At 42.3% G+C, this 26,932-nt stretch overlaps 1 long non-coding RNA gene across 2 annotated transcripts; it reads right to left on the bottom strand.

The window, feature by feature from the left end:
• Positions 1-603: 603 nt before the first annotated feature.
• Positions 604-26,932, bottom strand: LOC133271415 (uncharacterized). Of its 2 annotated transcripts, XR_009744133.1 has the most exons (6): positions 26,543-26,932; positions 14,388-14,564; positions 4,797-4,873; positions 2,726-2,859; positions 1,750-1,870; positions 604-1,397 (listed from the first exon to the last, which is right to left on the bottom strand). It is a non-coding gene; the product is annotated as an uncharacterized LOC133271415 (long non-coding RNA). The 2 variants fall into 2 exon arrangements; XR_009744134.1 differs by lacking the exon at positions 4,797-4,873.

Genomic DNA, 26,932 nt, shown 5'->3' with positions numbered 1-26,932 from the left:
CATAAAAGTTTTGCAACTCAGTCAGGGAGGTTGTACTTAAACCTATTGTAGGACTGCATTCATATCAAGAATATCTTATGACCTAAGATGACTGTTCCAAGATAAATTCCTTCACAACAGACAAGTGATGTCTGACATCAAAATGATAAAAGTATTTTTTCTCCTTTCTAGGAATCACTGTAGCTAATTTTCAATGCTTAGAAACACTCATGCAGGCAATATGCACTTCGTTCGTTGTGAGTAGGTACATGCTAATCTCTCACATTAGAGAGCACCATGTCCCAGTGGCACATTCTTCACTCACCTAAATGCTTTAGTGAGAAGGGTTCTTCATACAGCTCAGTGCTGGAAACTGGAAAAATAAAATCAATCAAGAAACAAAGAAATGATGCAGAGACAGAGATGCTAAGAATTTCCATTAATATAGGTATGCTGGTCTTTTCCACCCAAACAAGTCTTCATGCTACTGTAACTATTCAACTGATTTTACGTCAAAAGATTTGGCCAGATCTGCAAATATTTTTCACCACATTTTTGTGGTTTTCACTCTTTCAACCCATTTTCTGCTATGGAATTAATTTACAAACAATGTGTCTTGTCCTCCAAGTAATCGTATGTGAAAGATAGATACCCTATGCAGTGAAGCATTTCATGCCGTTCGTGCCACCCAGTCTGCCCCCTGGAGACTTGTTCTTCTAAAAACTGTGTTTATGTTTCCATTTTTATATAGTATTTGAAGCTGAGAATTTTCTTATAAATGCTTGGCATAACCTTTTCATTAACCATGGTATACTTCTCACACAAAGTAAGAGGCAAAGAAGAGAAAATTATATGAACTTATTTGTTTATGGTGTTTATGTCATAGAACATCTGGTATTAGCTTTGATTTAAATATCCTTCTGATATGCTAGAATTTGTAAAATTATTTTGATAAAGAGCATTTGGCCTACACATCTTGATGTGTGTGGTAGTAACACAATAGTTCCTGAGAATTAAAGTATACCATTTTTTGACAGAAGAAAAATTTTTTGGTGGTATTGTAGATGGCGTCTAGTGTCACGTACCTAGGACTAGCAATAATACCTCTAGTATGACAAAGCTAAAACCATGACACACTTCCACCATTTTAAGCATACTGGCACATGATTTTAGAAGCATTGCTTCAGACTAGGATAAATATAGATACCAGACACAACTCCACATTACTTGTCCTACCTCTATAATGAAATTTAGGGAAAGGCATATTCCCCTGCACTCCCAGAAGTTGGTAACAGCCTTCCTGAAGGGTGGGTTTGATCTTCGGAGGCGCACGTTTCCATTACAGCTTTTCTCAGCCTTTTTGCACAGCTCTGTTGGGAAGTGCCTTAGTTGGACCTTCTGAACAAGCTCTTGTTTTCCTGCAATAAATAATCTCTGCTTATTCAGTTCCACTTAGCTTCACAAGCTCGCTCTGCCCTCTTCCTCCTGTTCTGCTTCTGTTCCTGCCACCTGTCCCCAGAGTTATGGCTTCGGCAGCTGAAATCCACCTCTGTCTTCCCCTATCACCTCACAGTCAGCCGAGGGCACTGAAAACTGCACCAAACACTTCCTTAGCACCCATGTTACCACGCAAGAGACATGCTGAAAGTTGTGGAAATTATTCAACATATGGTTTAGACTCATGGGGGTTGGTTGGGCACCAAAAGCAGAGATGCCAGTAAGAGAACAATGCGGTTCAGGTTCAAGGTTCAGACTAGGGAAATAACTAACCTGAGATAAGGAAAACCAGCCTTTCTTGTGCTATTACTATAGAGGAAGTTTCATGGAGAAGTCTGCTTTTCAAACAGAAGGGAGATCCAGACAGGAAGAAAATTTGCAAGGACAGCTGATACTGGAAGAGGAAGATGGCATTTAGGATTTGCAAAATCAGCAGGCAGTTTTTGGATACAAGTAGCCCATATGGATGGAAGTATCCCTAACAGTCCAAAAAGAGGAGGTGATGCAATTGCTGGGTGCGTTGCTTGCAACCAGCATTACTGCAACAGAGCCACTCCAGACAAAATCTCATACATGGTCCTTGCAAGGTCCTTCTTACTTCTTTGTATGGGCTTTCCCCATCTGCTGCCAGTTGGGCAGAAAAGAAGTCACTGGAAAGCCTCAAGTCAGCTTCAGCAGTGTGACAAACGAGATGCTCTTTCTTCTTCCTACTCCTCCCCAGGTCTGGTGTGTGGGGCCCAGGTTTTGGAGGTGTGAGGAGGCCATGCAGGACCCTTGGCCACCCCTGGGCAGGCATGAGGACAGAAACCCCTACCCTGGATGCCCACGGCAAGCTGCGGTGCACCTGACCCATTCAGTGCCCTCAACCCCAGCACTACAATCAAAGCAGAAAATCAGGAATCTTCATCCATGGCTGAGTTTTTTTTAAGCCTGGGAGTTTCACATTTTCTAGATTTTCTCCATGACCACAACAGTTAAATATGTATTTCCTTTTTAATTTAACCAGTGCTGGACACCTGTCTTCTGAAACTGGGACTTTAATTCCCCCTTGTTCCCAGCTAGTCTCTCCCTTCTGTATCTCCTCCTCCTCCTCTTCCTCCCCTACAGCATCCCAGCACTCATATTTAGGAAGATTTATGCTGGAGCTGTCAGCAATATATTAGGAGCAGAAGGTGATATTCAAGTAAAGGCCAATGCAGTGCAGAATTGCAGAGCTGGATGCAAGAGCAAACAGAAAGGAAGCACTTACCATAAGGTGCTTTGCATCAGAGCTGGCTGTACATTTTTCATCTAAGCAAATTTTCACTGAAAATTATTCTCTTCTTGGTCAAACTTTTCATGAGAGGTGTCTGCTTTTGCATTTTGACTTCAGATAACTGAAGGCTACAAAACAAAAGATATTCCAATCAGCACAAATTCCAGCTTTCAGCCAAATTGTGTTTGACAAAAATCTGTCATTTCTCAGGGAAGAAAAGAACCTTTTTTCATCCAGTACTATTTTATAAGCCTACAGTATACAATGCCTATTGTTTTTAGTGCTGTTAAACCTCTTACCGTATTTCAGTACTGCAGCTGGCCATCATGCTTGTATTTGTATATTGAATATCTGTGGGGTAGATTACTTCATTGCTTTGTATCAGTTCCCCAATTGGAAAGGGGACATACGTCTTGTCTGCTCAGCTGATAAGCATAGTGACTGCTGTCTCTTACTGTGCTTGGGTACAGCGCCACCTAAAATGGGTCACCAGTTTCAATGGGTGCCAATGTTGTGCTGATGTCATGCAAGCAATAGAAAATAATACTCTTATTAAATGAGTATCTTCTGATCAGCTCCAGAGCAGGCAAAGAAACACATGCTCGGAGTTTTTTTCCCAGAAACAGGCCACATGAAACAAATCTCCCTGGTTTTCTAACAGTGGCTGATGTTCATAAATCTATGTATGTCCATGCTGTTTGCTGAGCACAGTGAGGACAGGGGTATCATGTGAGATTATTTGTGCACTAGTGATAAATATCACATTGGTATGAGGAGAACTCAATACTCATTCCTTCCCATTCCTCCAACAGCTCTCCAGATCATTCTGTCTCTTTTTTTTTTCTCCTTTCTCAAAAGTATTTTATTTTTTCCACTGTTAGTAGGAATCTCCATTGTATAGTAGTGCCATTGCATGGTAGCTGCTCTAAACATGCTTCCCTTCAGCAGGTCTGAGCTCAAGTTTACCATGCAGAGGAACTGTATTTGCAGGACTATTATCCTTGAGTGTTCTTCCCAGAACAAACCAGTTTAGATTTGCTGTCTTCCCCCAGAGGACAGAGGCTGGTAGAAGAGGTCTGGAGGGGCTCCAGCAGTGCTTGCATGTCCCATCCCCATCATAGCTAGTGCAGGGCAGTAGGAGGTTTCTGCCCAGTCTGCCGTTCATGCATTGACCAAATCCTGAGGTCTCCACAGAGCCACTGTGTAACAGTACCAATGGTACCGAAGTGTGGATGATACTGTCTGCTTGCTTTACTCCTCCTGCCTCTGCTTTCAGGTCCTGAAAAGGCTCTTCCACTGGCTTCCCGCTGAACTTGAACCCTCAGACAATAAGTAATGCAGACCAAGTTCTGGAGGTGTGCAGGAACAGTTTAGCACTCAGATTCGGGACTGAGCTCTAAACAGATTGCGGTAGTTTGGTGCATGTAAGGGTCCTGATAGCAAGGGATGTTACAGTCATACAAAACTTGCTGGCTCCCTTGCGTCTCACGTCTACGTATCTGTTGTAATTGGCTTTGGTTGCATCTCTGAACTTTGCCTAAAGCACGTAACACTCATGAATCTGCAAAATTGGACTGGAAGTCTCCAGAGAAGAGGATTACCCAGGAGAATTTTAGTATTTCCTGCTTCCAATTGGGCTGGAACCAACACAAAACCAGCTATAACAGTATTTGGCTCTTGCACGCCTGGTCCCAGCCAAAAGGCAGGAAATTTAGAGGTATGTAAAGATGAAAAATAAATGATGGGAGATTGGGATGAGGAACAGAGCCAAGGTTTTGAGAAACTAAAGGGGAAAAAAAATCAGTTGGGTCAGTTCTTACTTGTTTCTGAAGCATTTTGCTAACCTGCAGGGCTAGGTCCTCCCCTCTGCATGACACCTGGACTTTCTTACAAAAGAAGAATCCCTAAAGGCTAGATCTGGGGGCTTTGGCACTGTTTTATACCTCCCTGAAACAGAATAAAACTGCCAAGTCAGACTGGGATCTACCCCAGAGTTTGTATTAATTAAATTATTTATTTAGCTGATAATTACAGGCTCCCTGGGCCTCACTCTCCTTGTACACACACAAGTACTGTTTGGAGACCTCTGCTGAATTCAGAGGAAAATGTAATCTTCTCACTGTTCTTCAGCAGACCTGGCAACTGTTAGAAAGGCCATAACAACTCTGCATTATTACAGATCCATACATAAACACAGCATTTCAGACAGAAACCACCTATCAAGATGAACAGTGGGAAATTGTTTTGTGTGCATGCCTGGAAATTGAGTGTTTAGATGTAGCACCGCAGTTTTTTGCTGCTTGTGACCTCCCTCACCAGCACAACAAATTGCAATTTGTCAAGGGCAGGGATGGATTTGTACATCTATGGAGCATCAACACAGGCTCTTGGGCTACTGGTTGCATTACATAGTTGCATGCAAAATAGAAAATTGACCCTTTTAATAGCAAGCAAGGACTCCAATAGCAATTACAGGGCATCCCAAGCAGTTTGTACCTAGTTACATTAAGGTGGTGATGCAGATGGCAGAAAGAGCCCTGTGGTTGTGGAGGTACCTGGCAAAGTGCTACACTAGCCTCTCTGGATCAGTTCAGCCCGGCTGGCACCATACTGTCTGCACCTGTCAGGAGAAAGCCTGGTTAAGGACTGCTGCTCTATACTCAGAACTGTCAGTAGCTTCTTTTCCTCTCTTTGATACACTCAGAATTGTATCCTGGCCAAGTAGGCCAGGTTGAATGGGGCTTCAGGCAACCTGGAACCACATGATCCTTTAGGTCCCTTCCAACCCAAATCATTGTATGATTCTATGATTTATATTCTTAGAGCCAAACCTACATATATTATGTATTTTTGCCTTTACTCTTGGGCTGGGTAATCCAGTGTAGACTAGGGGCATAAAGGTCTCATGTGCCATTACTATTTGTATAAAACACCCTGACCTACTAATAATAGTTCACACTAGGTGATGAAGGGGCATCTCTTTGCTTTTAAGCTATATGTGACTGCAAAGTGTGTAAGTGCAGCTCTTCCCCTGAGATAGTGTCAAGCAACCAGCAGCTGAGGCTGCCAAGGAATTTGCTTCTACAGCTGGGAGAGAATGTGGATAAGGATGATAGCTCTGGTCAACACCACTGATAACCCCAGCTGCCTGCTGCATGCTCAGCACCAGGCCATTGGGCAGCATGGGGGTGGTAACTCTGCAAAGATCCTGCTCCTGGGTCTTCCATTTCCACAGCCCTCTGGCAGATGAGAGGACTGATAGCTCTCAGCTGTTTCTGTATTTTGGTATGCAGCTCAGAAATCTGGCTATATCACTCTGTTGAGTCAGACCATGTGTATCTTGATAGCTGGGGATGTTCATCCACTCCTGAAGAGAGGGAATAATCTAATTAGATTCTTGCTAGCCATAAATTTGGAGTAGTCACAAGTAACATAAATAACTGAATATTTTCAACCCAGGGATATGGGTTTCATATCCCTGGAAGATAACTGCCTAAATGTTTGGGTATTGGTCCTCTAATTAGATACATGTTTTCCTGAATCCATTCTATCATGTGGAAAAAGACTTAAAAAAATCGGTCTTGAGTGATAGCTTGCTTTAGTCTTACAGTACAGTCACCAAATGAAAGTTCTTTTAAAACCTACTCTAGTCCCAGTTTTCATCCAACCAAGAAGGGCCAACCCAGTTTTCATCCAACCAAGACCCTGGGTCTTCAAATACCAGGGGTCAAATTAAAAATGAGACTGCATATTCAAGAAAAAAAAAAGTCTTGGTTTTAGACTTACAAATAAAAGCACAAATACCCTTGGTTTAACCTTCTTGTAACCATTTACTCACGATGTACTTACGTTGTCATCCAAATGCTTAAACAGAAAAGCTTTCCCCCATGGCAGTGACCTTCTCTCTGTTTTCTGAGGTCTTGTTCCCCAGATTCACATGTCAGGAGAACATATAACTCCTATAGCACATGCTACCAGACCACCCCATTTGTAGTTTTACTACATTTCTGTCAAAGAAAATGGGCAATGGCTTTGCCTTCAGCTGTCTCTTTTTACTGGCATCTTAACTTCAACATCTTTCACCACCTGGGGCTTAAGAGGCTTCTTAAAATTGAGAAAGGACAAGTCCAGCTCTTTTTTTTTCCATAAGCCTGTGCTGTGCAGGTCCCACTTGGTTATCAATGGCAGTGTTATGAAAGTTCAGCAAGGCTAAACACTCGTTAACTACTTACAAGCTTTTTTGGCTCAGCAAGTAAATCCTTCAACAGTTCTCCTTGCTTATTCTGCTATCCCATTAGACAGGATAACTTTTGGGCTAAACAAGAAAGGTTTTCACAGCCATGTGCCTTTGCAAGCAGAAAATTCTGACTGCTTAGGGCACATTTCTTGCAGAGCCCAGGTGGCTATTTATACACAACAGGTTTTTCCATTCCAAAATCAGAATGCAACTCTGAGTTGCATAAGGTATCCTAAGGACCACAGCAATACAGATAATAAATAATCATCTCACCCTAACACATACCCTGAGGTCAGGAAAGCAGATTGGTTGTTGTTGCCACTTCTTCTTGGAGAACACCTGCCTCCTTTTCCTTCAGAGTACTGGCAGAACAGGAGTACTGAACTAGATCTACTGATGGCTGGTGTTAAGGGGAAATTCAGCCAGCATCATATTATGATCACTTTGGCCCACATTAATCTCACTTGAACTCCAGTTAAGTCCCTTGTGAACTTTATGACCAAATCACTTTTGGGGTCCAGCAAGAGCTAGGAAGCCCATGATTTAGAAATGGCAGTGGAATTTAGGTCAAATGATGAGTCTTTTTGGCTGTAAAGTTTAGAAGTTAAATCCTTACCTGGATGAAGTAAATTGTCATTTACAACAAATATCCATCAGCAGTCTTGCTTCGTTTTCAGTCGGGAGCATACCTGGGCCTGGGTAATAGGTTTGTAAGTTTCTAAGGACATGAAGGAGAGGCTTTCTGCAACCTCAGTAGTACCTGCAGTGTTTCTTTGGCATAGTGAAAGCTGTGAAAATGAAATATTCCTTTTGCTCATTATATTCCACCTTCAGAGCTTACCAGTGCTCCACACAGTCACTAGTCTCTGAAGCAGCTCAAAGTCAGAATGTTCAGATCCTTTTCTGTGGCATGCACCCAGACTAATCATTGTACCTATCACTTCTGCAGCTAACTCCCTTTCACTGGAAACTCTCAGCTGAAGTCAAATTCTGTTGAAGATGATCCATGGATCCATACACTTCAGCTTACAAATTTTTGTTTTCTTTCTTCCTCTTCAAGCTGTTCCTACTTTTCAGCAGTTTCTATAATCTTTCTTCCTTCACCCAGTTTCGATCCCTGCTGGCATGTCTAGTAGCCTGTCAACCTCCATTTTCCCTTCTCTCTCCTTCTGTTTCCTTGCGGGACACCCTTTTGTCTCCAAAACCCCCTTATATCATCTTTCTACTGATCACTGCTAAATCTTCTCTTCCCCAAACCAATTCCTCTTAGCTCAGGTTCACATCTTTGATACTGCTTCACTGACATCTTGCCACTCCCTTGGCCTAGCTGGCAAGAACAGACCCATTTCCCTTCCTGTGCCCTCTTCATTCCTCCAGTCTTTCCTCTGTGTGGGGTTTCTACAGTCTGGACCTTCTTCATCTTCCACATAACCAATAGCCCTATCTTAAGTTTTATACCCAAGTCATCTGAAACTATATCTGTGTTTTCACTCATTAGTCAGGCTTGTGAGAGGTTTGGATTTCATTTACGTCTAGAGAATCATAGAAACATAGAATAGTTAGGGTTGGAAACGACCTTAAGGTCATCTAGTTCCAACCCCCCTACCATGGGCAGGAACACCTCACATTAAACCATGTCACCCAAGACTCCATCCAATCTGGCCTTGAACACTGCCAGGGATGGAGCATTCACAACTTCCCTGGGCAACCCATTCCAGTGCCTCATCACCCTCACAATACAGAACTTCTTCCTTATATCTAACCTGAACTTCTCCTGTTTAAGTTTGAACCCAGACTGTATGGGACATTAGTTGCCTCCGAAGCAGTGCTTTGAGGTTAGGTGGCAGGTTAAAGTCTAGCTGCCAGCCCAATGTGGGGAAGAATCCTGCCCTCCTCAGGGTCTGCATTGAGGAGGGAATGTTTGAGAAAGAACCAGGAAGAAGAGCTCTCCAGCCCAACTATATATCAGCAATACTGGAAACACCATGAAGTTGGAGGAAAGTTCACTTGATATAAGGCATTGTTTAAACTGTGAAGGTTATGTATAAAACCAAAGCTCCGGCATGGATGTTATTCCACTTAGAAGTATCTGTGTCCAGCTACTTAGGGTTTTGGAAGAAGTTAAAATGGAGTTAGGAGAAGGATGCCTTACAGGGTTTAGTTTTGTTACAGTCCTCTGTACTCCCTTCTCATCCCTCTTCAGCCCACTTAGTAGCAGAGCTCACCCTCCTCTTCCACATTCTGTTCATACTCCTTTTCCTCCTTGAGCAGCCACTGTGCTTGCAGGAAAAGCTTGGATAGGATTTCAGAAACTTGGGTAGGATTGGAATTCAAAGGATTCTCTCCTTTGATTTTTGTTCACAGCTTCAAACTCATCCTTTGTATCTTCTAAACTTCAGTCTTTTATTTGGACCCAAAGTACTAGCAGTAGCACCTTTACTGGTTACTTTTCCCTTCTTCTAAAAATGATAGAAAACATAAAAATAATCAAAATATGTAAAAAATAAAAATTTGTATTAACTAAAACTAATTAGCACACTAATTTCAATCCACTTTCTTGGCAAAAACAGTTACATCTGGCATTCTTCTTCATTATTTTCATAATTTCTGCCTCATAAGAGAAGCCACTGATTAATTTCAGTAAAATCAGGCAGATGTAAAGAAACCTCAAAATATTAAGTTCAAACAATTGCTTAATTTTAAGTAGTGCAACTGAAGCTATGAATTCAGTGATTGGGAAATCACTAACTAAAATGAGGAGAAAGACACTAAACAGAACTACTGCCTATGGAAAAGCTGCAGTAAGAACTGATCATCTCTCAGACTGTATGCTGCTTTAATAATACTTACCTAGGTTTCCATTTCTTACTTTTAAGCCATGTGTTTAATTTGTTGGGGGTTTTCCCTCATTTTCAGGGAAGGCACTGATTTCACTTGTTGTAAGCTTTTATTTTCCCTTTCAAAAGCCAAATATCTGGTCATCCCAACAGTCTTGTGGGGAATTTGTCATGCATCAAGCTGCACAAACTCACAAACTTGGCCTTAATTTTTAGACCATTCACATACTGGTCTATTGTTTCTGCAGGAGTCTGATATCTGGTAATAAATAAAAAATTACATCCAAATGTCACATATTTCTTGGAGCTGAAATAGTTCTGGAACTGATACATTAGTAAAGTTAACTTTGTGTTATCCTTTTGCATCACAGAGATGAGAGTATTTCCAATACATCATGCCCAATCACATAAAGAAAAGCAGATGCTTGTCATTTTCCTCACCATCTTGCTGGTACATAAATACCATTCAAGTGTTTGTCTCCCCCTTGTCCTATGTTAGGATAAGGCCTCTAAAAAACCCTGTTTGTCAAGGTGCCATATGTCTGATATTCTCACCATCAGTCCAGTGTAATAACAGTCCAGCTGTGCTGGGGTCACAGACACTTTGTCCAGGAACAAAGGCAAGGCATGAACTAACATGGTGTTTGCAATTGCTCTAGTCAGCTCAGCTAGGAGAGTGAAGTCCTTGACATAAATCAGAGTACCATGTAAACTGCTCTAATCTGGTTAATCTGGTAGCTCGCAGCAGTCACATATATCACTATAATGTTTGCCTATGCTAGAAAACCAGATCATTCAAGAAAAAAGACCTTTAAGAGTTAGGGTTGCTAACACACTGTTAAATACTCAACTCGGGCAGACACCATCATGTTTAGCATTGTGGCAGCTGGTCAGCCCATGGGTTTAACCACAACCAGCGGATGTGATGTTAAACACAACAGTCCCTGTCTGTGTTCAATGTTTAGCAGCATGTTTAGCATTGTCTTAGTTACCAAGATTCCTTGGGGTTGTGTTTTATCATGATGCAATTTTCCAGTGTGGAAGAGCTCCAAAAGGATAGATTTTACAACCATTGGAAGATAGGTCAGAATATAAAGTGACAAAGAGGAATAGGTGGGTTTAGGCAGTATGCTTGGCTTGTGGCTATTGAAGAGATCTTCCTCCTACACGTGATATTGCCACAGGTACAATCCCGGGAAAAGAGATCCTTTGTTTAAGAAGAAGGCACTGATAGCAGGTATTTTTCCCTGCTGGGTCTTCCATTGTGGAGCAGCCTCCACCTTTTTTTATGAAAAACCTCAAATTAACTGACTGGGGGGCATCCTGGCAGGATGCATCTATTTTCTTAGTTTTTATTGGAAATGACAGGTTGAGCGAATCAAGATGGCAAGTTGAGGGAGCCTCCTGCTTTGGCACAGGAACTGTTGCAGTAGAGCAAATCAAGATATCTTGGATTTTTATCCATAGCTGTGTGTATATTTAAAACAATTACCCAAGTGTGTGGAGTCATCCTGATGGGTGCTTTTTAAATAAACATGGAGAAATAGCTGAAGCTAAACACATTACGTCATCATATAACTCCTGTAGTTTGAATAGTCCGCTGAGCCTCTTCCCAGGTATTTAAGGAGCAGCAGTATTCAGCCCTCAGATAAACTTTGGAGAAGCTTGGGCCTGGGTTAACAACCAAGTTTTGAATCTTGCCTCCTTTATCTATTAGGAAATAAAGTCAATATTTGAACAGAACATTCCTGAACTTTGAGAAATTATGAGTATGATTCAAATAGGGTGTTGGACCTTTGTTTCCTCCAATTTTCTTCACTGAGAGTGGTGGGTCCCAAGGTGACAGGTCCTCGATTCTTGAAACAGTTGCAATGCAATGGGTTACAATGGATCCTTAGATTCTTGATGCAGGTTCCTGTATGAACCTTGAAGCTCTTCCGCCAAACACTGCAAAACCTGTCCAACTTTGCAAAAGTAAACCTCTGAAAAATATATCTAACTATGCCCTGTGCCCTTCTTTTGCTTAATAAACAATGGAAAATTTTAAGGAGAAGAATTCATGTTCCTGAAACATTAAAATTAACTAAAATATGTAATGTCAGGGAATGTAAACATAAGGCACCTTTCACTAGTGGCATGTCAGCTCATAAAGGCGATTCAAATTTAAGTGAAAATAAGTTGTCTTAGAGACATGTTTTAGAAAAATAGTTGTTTATTGGAAAAATACTTTCCGCCCTTACATTTGCAACCATACTGCCTATGCACAGCAGGACAAAGAAAAACAAAATTCTGTTGACTGACATTTTCTGGCTTTTGAGTAAAACAGGCCAAACGATAGTTGGTGGCTTGATCCAAAGTGTCATGTGAACGACAGTGGATCAGATGTAAGACCTTACTATTTTAATACAGTCCCAAGCAAAATATAAATAAATAGTTACCTTAGTACTTACATGGTTTAGGAAATTAGTCTATAAATTGTTATTGCTTACTATTCTCCTAACTCGTCTTTAGGAATAATACAGGGATGTTGTACGGGAGGCTAGGGACCAGGTTAGGAAAGCTAAGGCCCAGTTATAATTAAACTTTGCTAGGGATGTTAAGGATAACAGGAAGGGATTCTATAGGTACATAGCAAATAAAAGACAGACTAGGGACAAAGTGAGCCCTCTCTGGAAGATCTCAGGAGAACTGGCTACCCTGGATTTGGAGAAGGCTGAGGTTTTGAATGACTTCTTTGCCTCGGCCTTCACTGGCAAAGGCTCTGATCACACCACCCAAGTCTTGGAAGAAAGATGCAGGGACTGTGAGAATGAAGACCCAAGGCCCACTGTAGGAGAGGAACTGGTTCGAGACCATCTTAAAAATCTGAACGTGCACAAGTCCATGGGACCTGATGAAATCCATCCGCGGGTCCTGAAGGAGCTGGTGAATGAAGTTGCTAAGCCACTGTCCATCATATTTGAAAAATCATGGCAGTCAGGTGAAGTTCCGGACGACTGGAAAAAGGGAAATATAACCCCCATTTTCAAGAAGGGGAAAATGGATGACCCAGGGAATTACAGACCAGTCAGTCTCACCTCTGTGCCTGGCAAAATCTTGGAGCAGATTCTCCTGGAAGGCGTGCTAAGGCACACGAAAAACAACAAGGTGCTTGGTGACAGCCAGCATGGCTTCACTAAGGGGAAATCCTGCCTGACCAATTTGGTGGCCTTCTATGATAGGGCTACAGAATTGATGGACGGGAGTAGAGCAGTTGATGTCATCTACCTGGACTTGTGTGAAGTGTTCCACACTGTCCCACACGACATCCTTGTCTCTAAATTGGAGAGTCATCAATTTGATGGATGGACCACTCAGTGGATAAAGAACTGGCTGGATGGCTGCACACAAAGAGTTGTGGTCAATGGCTCAATGTCCGGGTGGAGACCAGTAACGAGTGGTGTCCCTCAGGGATCAGTGTTGGGACCGGTCTTGTTCAACATCTTCGTCACTGACATGGACAGTGGGATTGAGTGCGCCCTCAGCAAGTTTGCCGATGACACCAAGCTGTGTGGTTCGGTTGATACGCTGGAGGGAAGGAATGCCATCCAGAGGGACCTTGACACACTTGTGAGGTGGGCTGATGCCAACCTCATGAGGTTTAACCATGGCAAGTGCAAGGTCCTACACCTGGGTCGGAGCAATCCCAGGCGCAGCTACAGGTTGGGCAGAGAAGAGATTCAGAGCAGCCCTGCGGAGAAGGACTTGGGGGTGTTGGTTAATGAGAAAATGAACATGAGCCAGCTTCAGTGCGCGCTCACAGCCCAGAAAGCCAACAGTATCCTGGGCTGCATCAAAAGGAGCGTGACCAGCAGGTCAAAGGAGGTGATCCTGCCCCTTTACTCTGCTCTTGTGAGACCTCACCTGGAGTATTGTCTGCAGTTCTAGTGTCCTCAACATAAAAAGGACATGGAACTGTTGGAACAAGTCCAGAGGAGGGCCACGAGGATGATCAGGGGACTGGAGCACCTCCCCTGTGAAGATGGGCTGAGAAAGTTGGGTCTGTTCAGCTTGGGGAAGAGAAGGCTGCGTGGAGACCTCATAGCAGCCTTCCAGTATCTGAAGGGGGCCTATAGGGATGCTGGGGAGGGACTCTTCATTAGGGACTGTAGTGATAGGACAAGGGGTAATGGGTTAAAACTTAAACAGGGGAAGTTTAGATTGGATACAAGGAGGAAGTTCCTTACTGTAAGGGTGGTGAGGCACTGGAATGGGTTGCCCAGGGAAGTTGTGAATGCTCCATCCCTGGCAGTGTTCAAGGCCAGGTTGGACAGAACCTTGGGTGACATGGTTTGGTGTGAAGTGTCCCTGCCCATGGCAGGGGGGTTGGAACTTGATGATCTTAAGGTCCTTTCTAACCCTAACTATTCTACGATTCTATGAAGACCACTTCTCGAGTACATCTGCACATACTGAAAATCTCTTACTTTAGGCATTCTTTTTGAAAACCTCGACTCTTGGACAGTCGTCTTGATGCAGATACAGCAAATTATCTGTTCCTGTTTGGTCCTTTTCAGCAAGCCAGCTGCCAGATAAGACTTACCGCAGTGCTTTTGTCACTTGTAGATCTACGTCAATGTGGTTGCAAATTCTGGAAACTCAAGACATGAAGATAAACTCTTGTGAAGTGTGATGACGTTTCATGCTTTTCAGCAGGGAACAAGTCAGACAGGAGCCAGCTGAGAGAGCCAGCCACCCTTGGTCCTGGCAAGAATAGGTCCTGTAAGGAGACAAAAGGAGTCTGTAGGCAAAGTTCTGGTTTTCTTTTGTTTTGTTTAATTAATGTCCCAGACAATTATGTGAAGACAATATCTGATTTATCAAGCAGTTAGGATATTATCAAGGCTTCCAACACAGCACTGTCATATATAGTGTGGTGTACATAAAGGATATCCTCTCAGGAGCAGTTTCAGTAAGTGAAAGGGTTGGAAGCTACGTAAGGTAAACAAGGCTGTTGGGAGTTTTTTCCTGGTGTAGCCACACTTACCGTTGCCAAAAAGTAGGCAAACTTTTGCCTCCAAAAATAAAAAGTGATTATACTCTGTCTAACCAAGCCTACTCTTAACTACAGCACTGCCTATCACAAACAGAAGGGCAGATATGTATTATGTGGTATTATTTTTGGAAAGTTTCCATTCAGGAGTTTGCAAGAATAATATGGGTGTGTTGCTGGTGCAGAGCTGAGTGTCTCCATGAGTGTGAACTCATGGTCCTGTAGACCACTGCATTATTATCTTTGCAGCTTTGTATGGGCACTGGACACTGATTTTTTATTCACCAGTGTATCACCCAGCTCCACTGACATCTGTAGATGCTTCTGCACAGACTTCAGTGATGATTCCAGGAATGATGATCTTTGCCTAGCAGATCACATGCAGTCAGCAAGGCAAGAGACTGTGTACTTCCCTCCACATTCAGCTATGTTTACCTATCCTCAGACAGGCCCCTGTGATACTTCTTCTGCATCTGCTCTGCCCAGACTTTTTCTGCATCACTAACAAGGACAAACTTTGGTCCAACTTTCAGTCTTCTGTGCAATCTTGAATAGGGATGATATCATAAGCTCTGTGACAGGAAGAGCGGGAGTCTCAGCATGGCTGGTTTGCTAAGGTATCTTTGGCTGAAGACCAAAATCCTAGCCTGCCTTCATTACATGTGTACGTGAGCAGGTCTGATCCCCATCAAATGGTGTTTCATGTCTGTTTTTCAAATGGTGAATAAATAGGCTCTTACACCAGGCAATTTTAATCTAATTTTGTCTCTGCTACTGGCATCTGCATGATCTTGCAGAAGTCACTCTATCTCTTCATGCCTCTGTTTCTCTGTTTCTCCTCCCCATCATCCTTTGACACCTTACCAGTTGAGCTGCTCAGTTTCAGGTACTAGGGTATCACAGGGTCCCTAATGTGCTTACAGTATTCAGCCCTGACTATAATTTGGAACTCCTGGCACTTTCATGCCACAAACAACAACAGCCCAGTATGGGTGATTGCAGGTTTTAATTCAACAGTAAATGAAGGGGTCCTGGATGTGTGCTCTCTTTGCACTAGCAGTTGAATTCTTTGTGTGCTGCTTCTGACTCATCCAGATGGGTTTTAAAACCAGAAATTACAAGGTAGGGTGCAAGTTGCTATAATGTGCCTGGATGCACACTTTTAACTTGCTGTATGCTTTACGAAGTATCCTAAGCAAGGGCATGTTGAACTTTTGCCTGTTAGGCACACTGGCAGCTTGTCAGGGTCTCAGACAATTTGAATTAATTAATTAGCACAGCTACGTTATCCATCTGGGAGCCCTCTAGGCTTCAGGTTCCAATATGCTCTGTTTCATCTTGAGGAGGGGAAACACTGTTTAGTCACGACAGGGCACTGTATTGTGGCGTTTGGGCTCCATGGGTTCATCTCAAGAATTAAAATGGGCAAGCAGCTGCAGGCTATCACATAGCACTTCCTGGGTGACTGCTTGGTGATGTGCAAGATGCATAGGAGAGATGGCTGGATCTCAGTTTTGTGTTCCCCGGCATTTCAGTTCCCCACTAGCAAAATGGCAATAGTAACACATAGGCTTCCTGGCTAGTCTGTTATCTGGAGCATCAATTATTTAGAGGAACGTATGTTTCCAATATTTTTCAGCTGCTAACCAAAACCACTGTGTAAATCTCTGAGTTTGAGTCAAGCACAGAATTTATATAGCAAGTATTCACAACAATGTTTGTAGAGATAGCAAAACACACCCAATTCCAGTAACCTAAGAGGAGTCACAATTCTAACCCTGGGATAAACTGCAAGTTTCATTTGTTCTCTTTAAGTAAACTTTTCCTGTAATATTTCTACACATTGCAAAGAACAGTCACTTTTCTCAGGAAAAAAAATTCCCTCTTGCTAACAAAATTGTGAGATTTGTTCAGAACAGCCAAGTCAAAAACATGGGAACAAAATTTTTTAAAAAGAGGACTGAAACAACCCCCAAGTCACAGGTACAACTGCTTTGTCCAGCTGCTGTCTGTTGTCTAGAGAGTGTCATATTTCATAAATTAAATACATCTTCCTTGTAAATATGTTAACTGTCTTTTGACAGGCCCCAACTATCTTCCCACAACTGAAGTGCCCCAGGCCATGGCAAAGACACAGCATTTTTTCAAAGTCCCACCTACTGTCATGCTTCTTAGGCATAGCATTGCTTTTTCACTCTGTTTTCCAGGTCACAAATGACACAACACAGTAGTAAAATATTAGCCAGTTATCACAGACAAAAGTTTTGCCTTGTAAATCCTTTTCCACACTCAGAGTTGCACTGGTTTAATTAAAGGTGTGTTTTAAAATCAAATTAGTTAAGCCAGTGCAAATACTGGAATCTATTTAAAGTAGGTTTGTATTGATTTAGCTTAATCTGATCAGGAAATGACTTAAACTAAATTGACACAGAGCAGATTTAAATCAGTCTGAGTGGCCACATCTTGTGTCAGTTTAACTAAATCATTCTAAAACCAATTTTGTGTAGACCGCTGTTGTGCTACGGAGGATGAGCTAAAGAGGTGACTGAAATAACCAGATAAATGAATAACAATTAGGACCTGATTCAGCACTGCAATACTTCCGTGTAAGTCTGCTGTCACAGTGTTGTAGTTGTCCACAGCTGTAGTAAAACTCGGAATGGAGCATGGTTTGATAGCGCTTCCTCTAGGCATTTTGTAAGGTTTCCAACCTTAAAACGGGACAAGCTATTTTGGACTTTTTTTTAAATAGCCCTGGCAGTAATTCTCAGATACAGTAATTTCCTGAGTCTCATAGTCATTTTTCATTTTTTATTTAAAATTTCTGAAAACTTCAAGCTTAGAGTAAACAATAATATTAAACCTTGCTTGACTCCTTTTAAGAATTATTGCTTTCTAATCAAGGTTGACAGTCTTTCCTTTCTAACACAAATGAGGTAAGCACGTTTTCATAAATAGTGCATTTCCATCCAAGATCTGCTCTTTTAATTATGCTTAGGAAAGCAAGGGGGGAGGGGATATCGCATTTTCAAATAAAATTCCCCTAAATGAAATCCTACAGAAGCTTAAGGTCTGAGGTAGGTTTCTTGTGGTGCTTTTATGTTGTAAATACTGAGGTTTTAGATTACTTATTTAGCTTTAGTCACCAGCAGAGCTGGCTTTAAAATAAAATGAGAATGCTGAAACAGCTGTAGCAGTGTACATGAGTCACTTGGACCTTGGCAGAGATGTGAACATTAAGGTAGGAGTATCGCTGCTCTGCAAGCTAACCAAGATGCCTTGTTGTTGGGTGTACCCCCAGGCAAAAAATGAATGATATCTGCTAGTCTCATAACAAACACCATGCTGCAGAAAACCAAGCAAGGCATATCAGTGATTTTTTTTTTTTTTTAAACAGGTGGTCACCAGTGTTTAGGGGTTAAATAGGTCTTCCAGTGCTATTACAGGCAGGCAACAGGAATGGGTATTGTAGAATCAGATGTGCATGTTGGAGGGTCTGTCCTGGTGACCTGCATGAAGAGGGAGGAAAAAGACACTTGTCTAGACGAGCTCAGGCTGTAACAGAGGTGGCAGAAAGATGAACATAACACTGATAAATTGGTTTTTTTGGAGGCTTCACTGAAAATCAGCACAGATGGCTCTTTCACCCACACCCTAGCAAAAATTGTGATTTATGGTTGGAGGCAGCAAGTATGTTGCCATGAATTATGGCAGTTTAAGAAGCTCACATTTGTAATTGGGAGCTGGCAATTATTTACCATGAAATGTGATCATTACTGTCAGGTGACGATGACATTCCCCTGCTTTATGCATTCAGTAACTTTGAAGACTCTGCATGAACTCTTTGGGGGATGGAAAGAGGAGAGCTGGCTTCTCTCCATCACCGCTACCAAAACGGGTGTGTGTTTTGGCAGTATTTTTGCTTGGAATGTTCAATTCAGATTAATTTCAACCTCTACTGTCCCAAGTGTATGCTGGTGCCACTAAACATACGCGTTTGCCAACTGTGAAGTGCAGGTCATGTCATTCAGCATGGAAGTGAAGTGATTCCTATCTATCTCCCCTGTGTGTACCTTTCAGATTAGCTCCACTGAGATCAATGGCATTACAAGTGTTTAAAAGCAGCAGTGGTGAGAACTGTTCTATTCTATTCTAACAGTCCCCAGAGAGGCAGTAGATTATCAGGCAATTTGGGGTGAGAAACTGTGATTGTTTGGTCATTTAATAATCATCTTAAGTAAAGAGGCAGCATCACATTCTGACTGCAACCGTTCACATAAACATGGAAGCAGCTGGGAGGTACTGAGAAGAAAAGGTCCTTTTCTCTCCAGTCACCGCTCTCCCTACTCAAGGGATCGATTTTGTTTGGAGCTGTGTGAAGCAAGCCCATGTTACAATATTTTGGGATGCAGGTCCTTCTGAGACTGTGTTGTAGCTGGTTCTTCTTTTTATCTAATTCATAGCAAATACATATGACTACCACCATTATTAATCAGAGATTTCATAGACTTAGATTTCATTTCATTAGATTTCATAGATTTTATTTCCTACTCTTATGAAGTTAACACATTTTATTTTCTACAATAGAAGACAGGCATTTTTATATTTTATATTTTCCTGTGTACCTGGCATCTTAATTGTCCCTTCCATGTATATATTGTAAATTCAAACTACTTCTGAGAGTTTCTTGATTCCCATAATACCAGCCTCACAGTTGTGTAAGGACAGATGTCTTCTCCATTTTACTAACTGATTGATTGCTTATTTGTTCGCCTGTGACCTTTCAAATTTCACCTCTTTATGAAAACATTTTCAGTCTTAGGAAGAGTAACATCCTGAAAAGAGTATTCATGCCAAGAAAAAGAGACTAATTTTATTTTGCTGAATTATCAAGTCTCTCAGAAAAAAATTACAACCTTCATCCTTCAAGAAAATACAGATGGGCAGACCACATAGGGATTTGCTCCTACACAGGTGTAGATTGCCACAGTCTGGTCAGCCCAGAGGTACCATTTTCCTTTCATCTTGGTGCAACCTTCAGTGAAAATCCCTACTCTTGGGCAATCCTGTTTTACCATCTGCCTTTGCTCCTGAGCAGCCCCATTCAGCCAGACCTCACTCTGACAGGTATGTAAACATTCAGTTAACAGAGATGCTGACCTCTTCAGGATGTAAGTCCCTTACTTGAGTTACTCTTAGTTCCCTGCACCCTGTTTTTGCCTCCCCCAAAACTGGTAGTGCCTTCATGAGACTGTGAAAAAAGCAGAGCTAGGCAGACAGCCCAGGAGATTGGCCCTTGGGCTCCCAGTGACTGCACAGCATGCCATTTGCTGGATGGATGCTGTTATACATGTTAATAGATTACTCCTCCGTTGCTGTAATTTTTAAATTTCTCCATCTATATGGAATTTTTCAGGCACATTTCATATCCAGGTGGCTTCCTTTGTGCTTTCACCATAACAAGTAGCATGGGGGAGCAGGGAAATAGCTGCATTGCCCCTAAAATTCTTGATTATTTTCAGACTATAGTTCTTTAAGAAATAGGCTGGTCTATGCATAGTGTGCTAGGAGGCAAATGCACACATGTGAGGGAGGAGAACTAGTATTTAAAACCCATAGAAGAAAGAATTTAGTAACAAAAATAAAATGGGAACTACTTCTAAAAGTAAGTTCTGGTTTATTTTGCATTTTTAAGGCATAACAGACTCCATGTCTTTTCTCTTCATGCGATATCTCTAAATTTGCCTTAAAAAGGAATTTAACTGTCAAAAGAATAGCTGGGAAAAAATCATTTATGCCTGAACAGCTCACAGCAGATATGAAAAACAAGCAAGAAAGAATAGTCTTTGTCCTGCTCATTACTTTGCCATATTGACAAAGTTCTGTGATGTTTCCCTAACAGCCACCCTTTTAATTTTTTCTCAGTGACTTTTTCATGCAAATGCCTGCTTTGGTGCTGTACCAGTGAGTCAGAGCATCCTCAACTCCTGGGACTCAGAGCAACTCCTCTAAGACTAGGCAATGCCTCAGTCCAGTGCTGGGTTATCATCTGGAGTGAAAGCCTCTTCTGTGCATTCCAGCACTTGTTGGGAAGAGGAGACATACTTTTGTATATACAGTGGTTGCTAAATCTAATGGTGTGTTATTGTGCAGACTTTCTGACCAGCTGTAACTTGCTAGGTGTAAGACCCTGTTATTATTGTCTTATGCTTTATTTTAGGGACATTAACCTGCCTGTATGCTTCTTCCAGTGCCTTACAGGTAACCTTCCATGCTATGCCAAGCTAAAGACTTCTCAATAAAAGACTCTTTGTCAGACTTCATTTAAAACATTTGTTTTTAAATTCTCCTCCTCTTTTCTGCCCTCTCCCATACCCTCTCTCTTCCTCTTTTTCTCCCTCTTTCTTGGCTTTTGCTTCTCTGTCTCACTTCTCTGTCAGAAAGGGTACCCACCCAGGAAGAAGGGTAAGGAGATATCACCTGTAATCTCTGCACTGTTAGGATCCCTCAGTGGTTTGCTGGGAGCACCAACAATAAGTTCCTCCATTAACAGAAGTGGACTAGGCAGTAGCCTCTTCCTAAATTTTGAATCAGGGCTCCAGCAACAAGCCTCAGTTTAACTAGGCTCCTGTGGGTTGGAAAAGGAGCTGGTAACCAGGCAAACCTCCTCCACTCCCCATCACCAGCACTAGCAACAGGCAGGATCTAGTTCTCAGGCTGAAACAGGAAAGCAAATAGACACAAATCCTGATGTCAGGTGGGGTCGCCATCAGAACTATAACCAGCCTTATTCCTTCCTTGTTAGAGCTCTTGAGACAGGAGGAGAGGGGAGAGAGGAGAGGAGAGGAGAGGAGAGGAGAGGAGAGGAGAGGAGAGGAGAGGAGAGGAGAGGGGAGAAGAAGGGATTGCAGAGGAGAGGAGAGGAGAGGAGAGGAGAGGAGAGGAGAGGAGAGGAGAGGAGAGGAGAGGAGAGGAGAGGAGAGGAGAGGAGAGGAGAGGGGGAGAGGAGAGGAGAGAGGAGAGGAGAGGAGAGGAGAGGAGAGGAGAGGAGAGGAGAGGAGAGGAGAGGAGAGGAGAGGAGAGGAGAGGAGAGGAGAGGAGGAGAGGAGAGGAGAGGAGAGGAGAGGAGAGGAGAGGAGAGGAGAGGAGAGGAGAGGAGTGGAGAGGAGAGGAGAGGAGAGGAGAGGAGAGGAGAGGAGAGGAGAGGAGAGGAGAGGAGAGGAGAGGAGAGGAGAGGAGAGGAGAGGAGAGGCCAGCAGACAAGAACACAAGCAAGGAATTAAACAAGACACAATGTAAAGAAAAAAGCACCTAAAGAAAATGTGTATTCCTATTAGATTATTTCCTGTCATCTTTTGTCCCTTTACAGTTCAGTCACAACATGATGATCAACATTTTTCCTAGTTTTCCAGGCCTTCACTGGCATTTTTTCACTCCCGATATCATTCAGTACCTTTTTAAAAATCTTTTCATCCAAAACATTTCTCTCTATACCACAAATGACCTTTTTAGAGCATTTTTTCACCTAGGTGCAGCCATGCGTGGTCGAGCGTGATAGAAAAATTATCTGGAAATAGGGCCCTGGGTAAGGTCCAGAGAATCATATCAAACTAGTAGTGCTTTCAGTTACACATTTGATGATAAAGGTATGTGAGGGCCATGAGGCATTTGGTATTGGATAGTCGTTTACCAGGACAAAAATGTGAGGAGACAGTAGATCAGTGTCAGGAGGAATTAGACCTGTCGTTCTGCTGACCTTTGACTAACCTGGAGACTGTCGCTTCTCATTTCTATGCTTTTCTATCATTTGTCTGCTTTCGTCCACAAAAGTCCTCAAAGCATGCTGCATGTTTATACATTGACCAAAAAGTGCCAGCCTGGATTAATGACTATTGCAGATGCTATATTGTTGCATCACTATATTGCAAAACAGATTGCAAGAACAAATTGCCCTTGCTAGGTTAACCCTAACAGAAGGGAGAGCACAGTCACCAAGTTCTTCACACCCAAAGCTGGCCAAGGATATCACATGGAAAATCACACATCCAGTGGAACTGTACACAGGATTTCTGACCCACAACATTCATGCTGCTCTTACTTGGGCTGGCCATGATCCTGTGACTGAGCAGGATTGTTGGCAATGATCTTTCCCCATGAACTTTCCCCATGAACAGAGGGCTTCTTCCTGCCAGGATCACCACCTCCTTTCTGACCCCACTTCTCTTTTCCATTACTTCTTCTTTATGGGACCCCTTCCTTTTGGGCAATTCTGCTTTCCAGGAGACCAAGTCCTAGAAATCTAGAAAGTTCATGTGCCAAAGCACAACATGTGATCAGTCTTCTAATAGGCGTCTCTGGCCCACATCTCTTTATTAACTGGAGAATTCAGGACATGTTACTTTTGTTTAGCCCACAAATTGACAAGCAGCCTGTACCAGTCACTGCTAGTAAGTAGCAGGCTTCTGCTTGAGACTTTGAACCTCATTTTGGGGTATTCACACACACGCATACAATTATCTGCTGCCTGTTAGAATTCACAGTTTAAGCCATTTTCAACCCACAGCATCCACAGTTCCTTGTCCAGTGCTGGATTAGTTGGCCAGGAATAAAGCTTGAGCTTTGAAGATTTTCACTTAATTGGAACATCTCCTCTCCCACTGAGCTCACTGGTGTTCAGTAGGGAGCTGGATTTCTGCTCACACTGCTCTCCCCAAACCTTTTGGTAGGGCTTCTGTACTGCCTGCAGAAAATCTGTAGGAACTAAGTGTCCCTGACACAAGTGAAATTCAGATGAACTTGGCCAACTTGGGCTCTCATGGGCTGCTCTTCACCCAGAACACAGGAAAAGTTATTGGTCAGCCAGAGTGAGGGGAGTGGGATTTTTTCCCAGTTTGGACTGAAATTCATGACAGAGATTAATTTTATTTCTTTTTTTTAACCAGAGGAATAGGCTCTGACCTGGTGGAAATCCCGTGACTCATGAAAAATTCGCGAGACCCGGACATGCTCCACATTCCTGACCTATTGGAGCACTCCCACCAGAGCTGTCATCACAGAGCCAGCCATCCAACTAGGAAAGGGAAACCATACCATGTGGCTTACAGTTAGTGTCATTTCTTAAATGTTTTCAAGAGAAATGACAATGTGCCTGAAGTGTTTCCAGGGTGAAATATATCAACAAAATTATTCATTATGAATAATTCTTCCAGCAATATTTCCTGTCACACATTAGGATCAAAAAGTGGAAAAGGATGTGAGAGAGAAAGCAAGAAAGAAAGAAAAGAAGGAAATTCTCCTCCCACACACTCAGAAGATGTGTCATTTCTGGATTGCATCAAACAGAAAGGAACCCAATAATTATGATTTCACATTTCCAGCAGAACTAAGCCCAGTCTCACACAAATAGCCTCACTAGTTAATAAGCTGCTAGCCCGTCAACCTAACCCTGAACATGCTATAAAGAACAGACCCAGCAGGCTACCAGTGCTAATTCTGGTTGTGGCTAGCCCTCATGTTTAGTTTTCATTAACCCTGTATAACTCAGGTGTTCATTAAACCTATTATTCACTTTATCTTCTAATGTGCTCATCCTGATGTGTCTTCAATGGTCAAAACCCAGACTGCATGTTTACAAAATGAGAGGGGGGCATCAGCAAAGAGCCTGATTTATGTTAGCTTATGAAATTATGACATCTTACAGATATTTTTCTTTATGTAAACCTGAGCCTGCTATGGTTTAGCCAGGAACAAAGCTGCTGAGTGGCCTTCTTGTGAGCAAGAGTTGACTTCTGGGATAGATGGTCCAAGTCCTGAAATACTTGGCAGATCTGAGCTTTGTTCCCAGTCAGAAATGAAGCAAGATTTTACTTGCTTGACTACTACTTCTCAAGAGTTGTGAGACCTTCCCCTAGGAAGCACCTCATTTTTACAGTGATTTGAGTTAATAGAAGTGCACAAAGCCAGAGCAAAGCTCAGACTGACATCCCTGGAGCTGGCTCTGCAGAGGTTTGGCCACTTTTTCAATAGACACAGAGACATTCAAGTTACAAGAAGCTATAGAACTTTCAGCTCAGTGACCCTGTCTATGCAAAAGACTGTTGCAGCAAAACTGCTCTGGTAAGAAGTCTTGTTCCAAACTAAAGTTCACACAGCAGTGAGACATCTGCATGAAGCCAGGTCCTGAGCACATGTTTAAGTCAATGTAAGCAAGCAGACCTTCTGATGTCAGAGGAACTGCTCCCAGGAGTTACTGTACTTGTGTGCCCAGGTCACTAAGCACTGGATGTCAGCGTGTCCTGCAGCAGCACAGTGGGTTCACAGCTAGGAGAAATTCTGGTTTGCATAAATATTTTTTTATTTTTAAAGTAGTATATCAGCTTTTTCAGTGTCTCCCTGAAAAAGGAGATTCCTGTCTCACAGAACACAGCAACAAAAGGGAACATAGAGATTTTTATAGCTTTTGTCATCTTTTAATGTTATTTTATGAACTGCGGTTATAGCAGTTTCAAATTGCAGCCATTGCTTGCTGCTTTGTTTCTACTTATCGGATTCAAAGCCAAAATTAAAAGTAGAGCTAGCATGTTTGACATGCTTCATCCTGTGCAAGAGTACAACCTCTAACAGCTAGGAAGAAAACATTGAATTAAAAAAAATAAGGAAAGAAAGAAAAGGAAAGCAAAGCTCTTAGTTTTAGGGAATTAATATTCAAAAGCCACGATACATGGCTCTGAAAGTAAGTGGAGTAGCTGTACATTGCAAAGACTAGTGTATGCCTTTGACATGCTAAATAATGATATCTCCTTATAATGATGTGTTAATGTAAGGGGAGTGATTTTGCAAAATTTTATGCCTTATTAAGGAAATGATTCAAGCCCAGGAAATGTGCGGGTTAAGTACTTGCTTTCATAAACATGGGTTATGGTGGAAAAAAAGATTTTAGATATTATGTGGAAAAAATGTAGTAAAAAGCGCTGAATTAGCCCATTCCATTACATTGAATTGTTCAGCAATTATGGTCATCCCCCAGCCTAGAAAATTAAAGTATATGATGAAAACCCAATCTAAAGATACTCACTGCTCTGCTACTGAAGACATAGCATATCATGCCTAAAAGACACTTAGGGCTTCAATCACCAAAAAAAAGTTCTATGAGGAATAAGTTTAAACCAGCTATAGTCCCAGCCCGGTGCTGCCCTCCTCTCTTTCCTTTCACTTCCCGAGCCACTTACACAAACAGGAATTGCATCAGACTGTGGAGGGCTCAAACATGCTCTTTGGAAGTGGAAGATTTCCTGCAAAACTTTAAGACTGCAAGAGCAGGCTTTTGTGCTCTTTGCTTCGAAAGGCAGGATCAGGCCACAAAGCAGCATGATAGGGATGGCCCATCATGCTAGGGAAGGAAAATGTGTCATGATCTGATCTGGATGGAGTGGAAGAAATAATTGGCAAATATTTGTTTGAACTTAAAAGCCACTTTGTATTTCACTGCTTTCCCTGTGCCATCATGTTCACTCACCACAACCATCTTGTTCCTGGATGGTATGTAAATGAATGGTCATGAAAAGTACGCTTTTCATGCACCTGCTTGAGCAGTGTCTGCAAGTCCTTTTCAGGCTGCAGAGCTATCTGCAGCATGGCTTTTGAACGACACTGATTTTCTCAGCTCTATTTATGATCTAGTGTTTACTAGAGACGTTCACACCTACTGGGTATTAGCTTAGCATATCTTTCTCTTTCAGCTCCAAAAGGCACTCACTGATCCTTCTTTTTTGGTTTCTCTCAGTTGCCTCTCCCCAGTGTTTAGAAACAGTAACTTTAGCCAGATTTTTTTTTTTCCCCCTAAATTTAAAAATAATAATGTGGCTCCTCACTATAAAATGTCTGTCTCCTCCACTCCCAGCCTCCTGGGGCTGCCGTGGGCATGGTCTGCAAATTAAGTGGAGGCACTCAGCCCTCAGTTCAGCTCTAGTCAAACATTAGCTGCAGTGTTTACCCTTGTGTAATCTTCAGTTTTGCATTAATTTAATACTGCTCAGCACTTTTTTAACATATTCAGCAACTCCGTGGTACATAGTGCTTTGTGTCTGTATCTCCCC

The sequence above is a fragment of the Pezoporus flaviventris genome, unplaced genomic scaffold, assembly GCF_033815535.1.
Source record: "Pezoporus flaviventris isolate CSIRO_AGI_PZ_B2104156 unplaced genomic scaffold, CSIRO_AGI_Pfla_v1 ptg000025l, whole genome shotgun sequence".
NCBI classification, from domain to species: Eukaryota; Metazoa; Chordata; class Aves; order Psittaciformes; family Psittacidae; genus Pezoporus; species Pezoporus flaviventris.
This window is presented reverse-complemented; position numbering and strand designations above follow the sequence as displayed.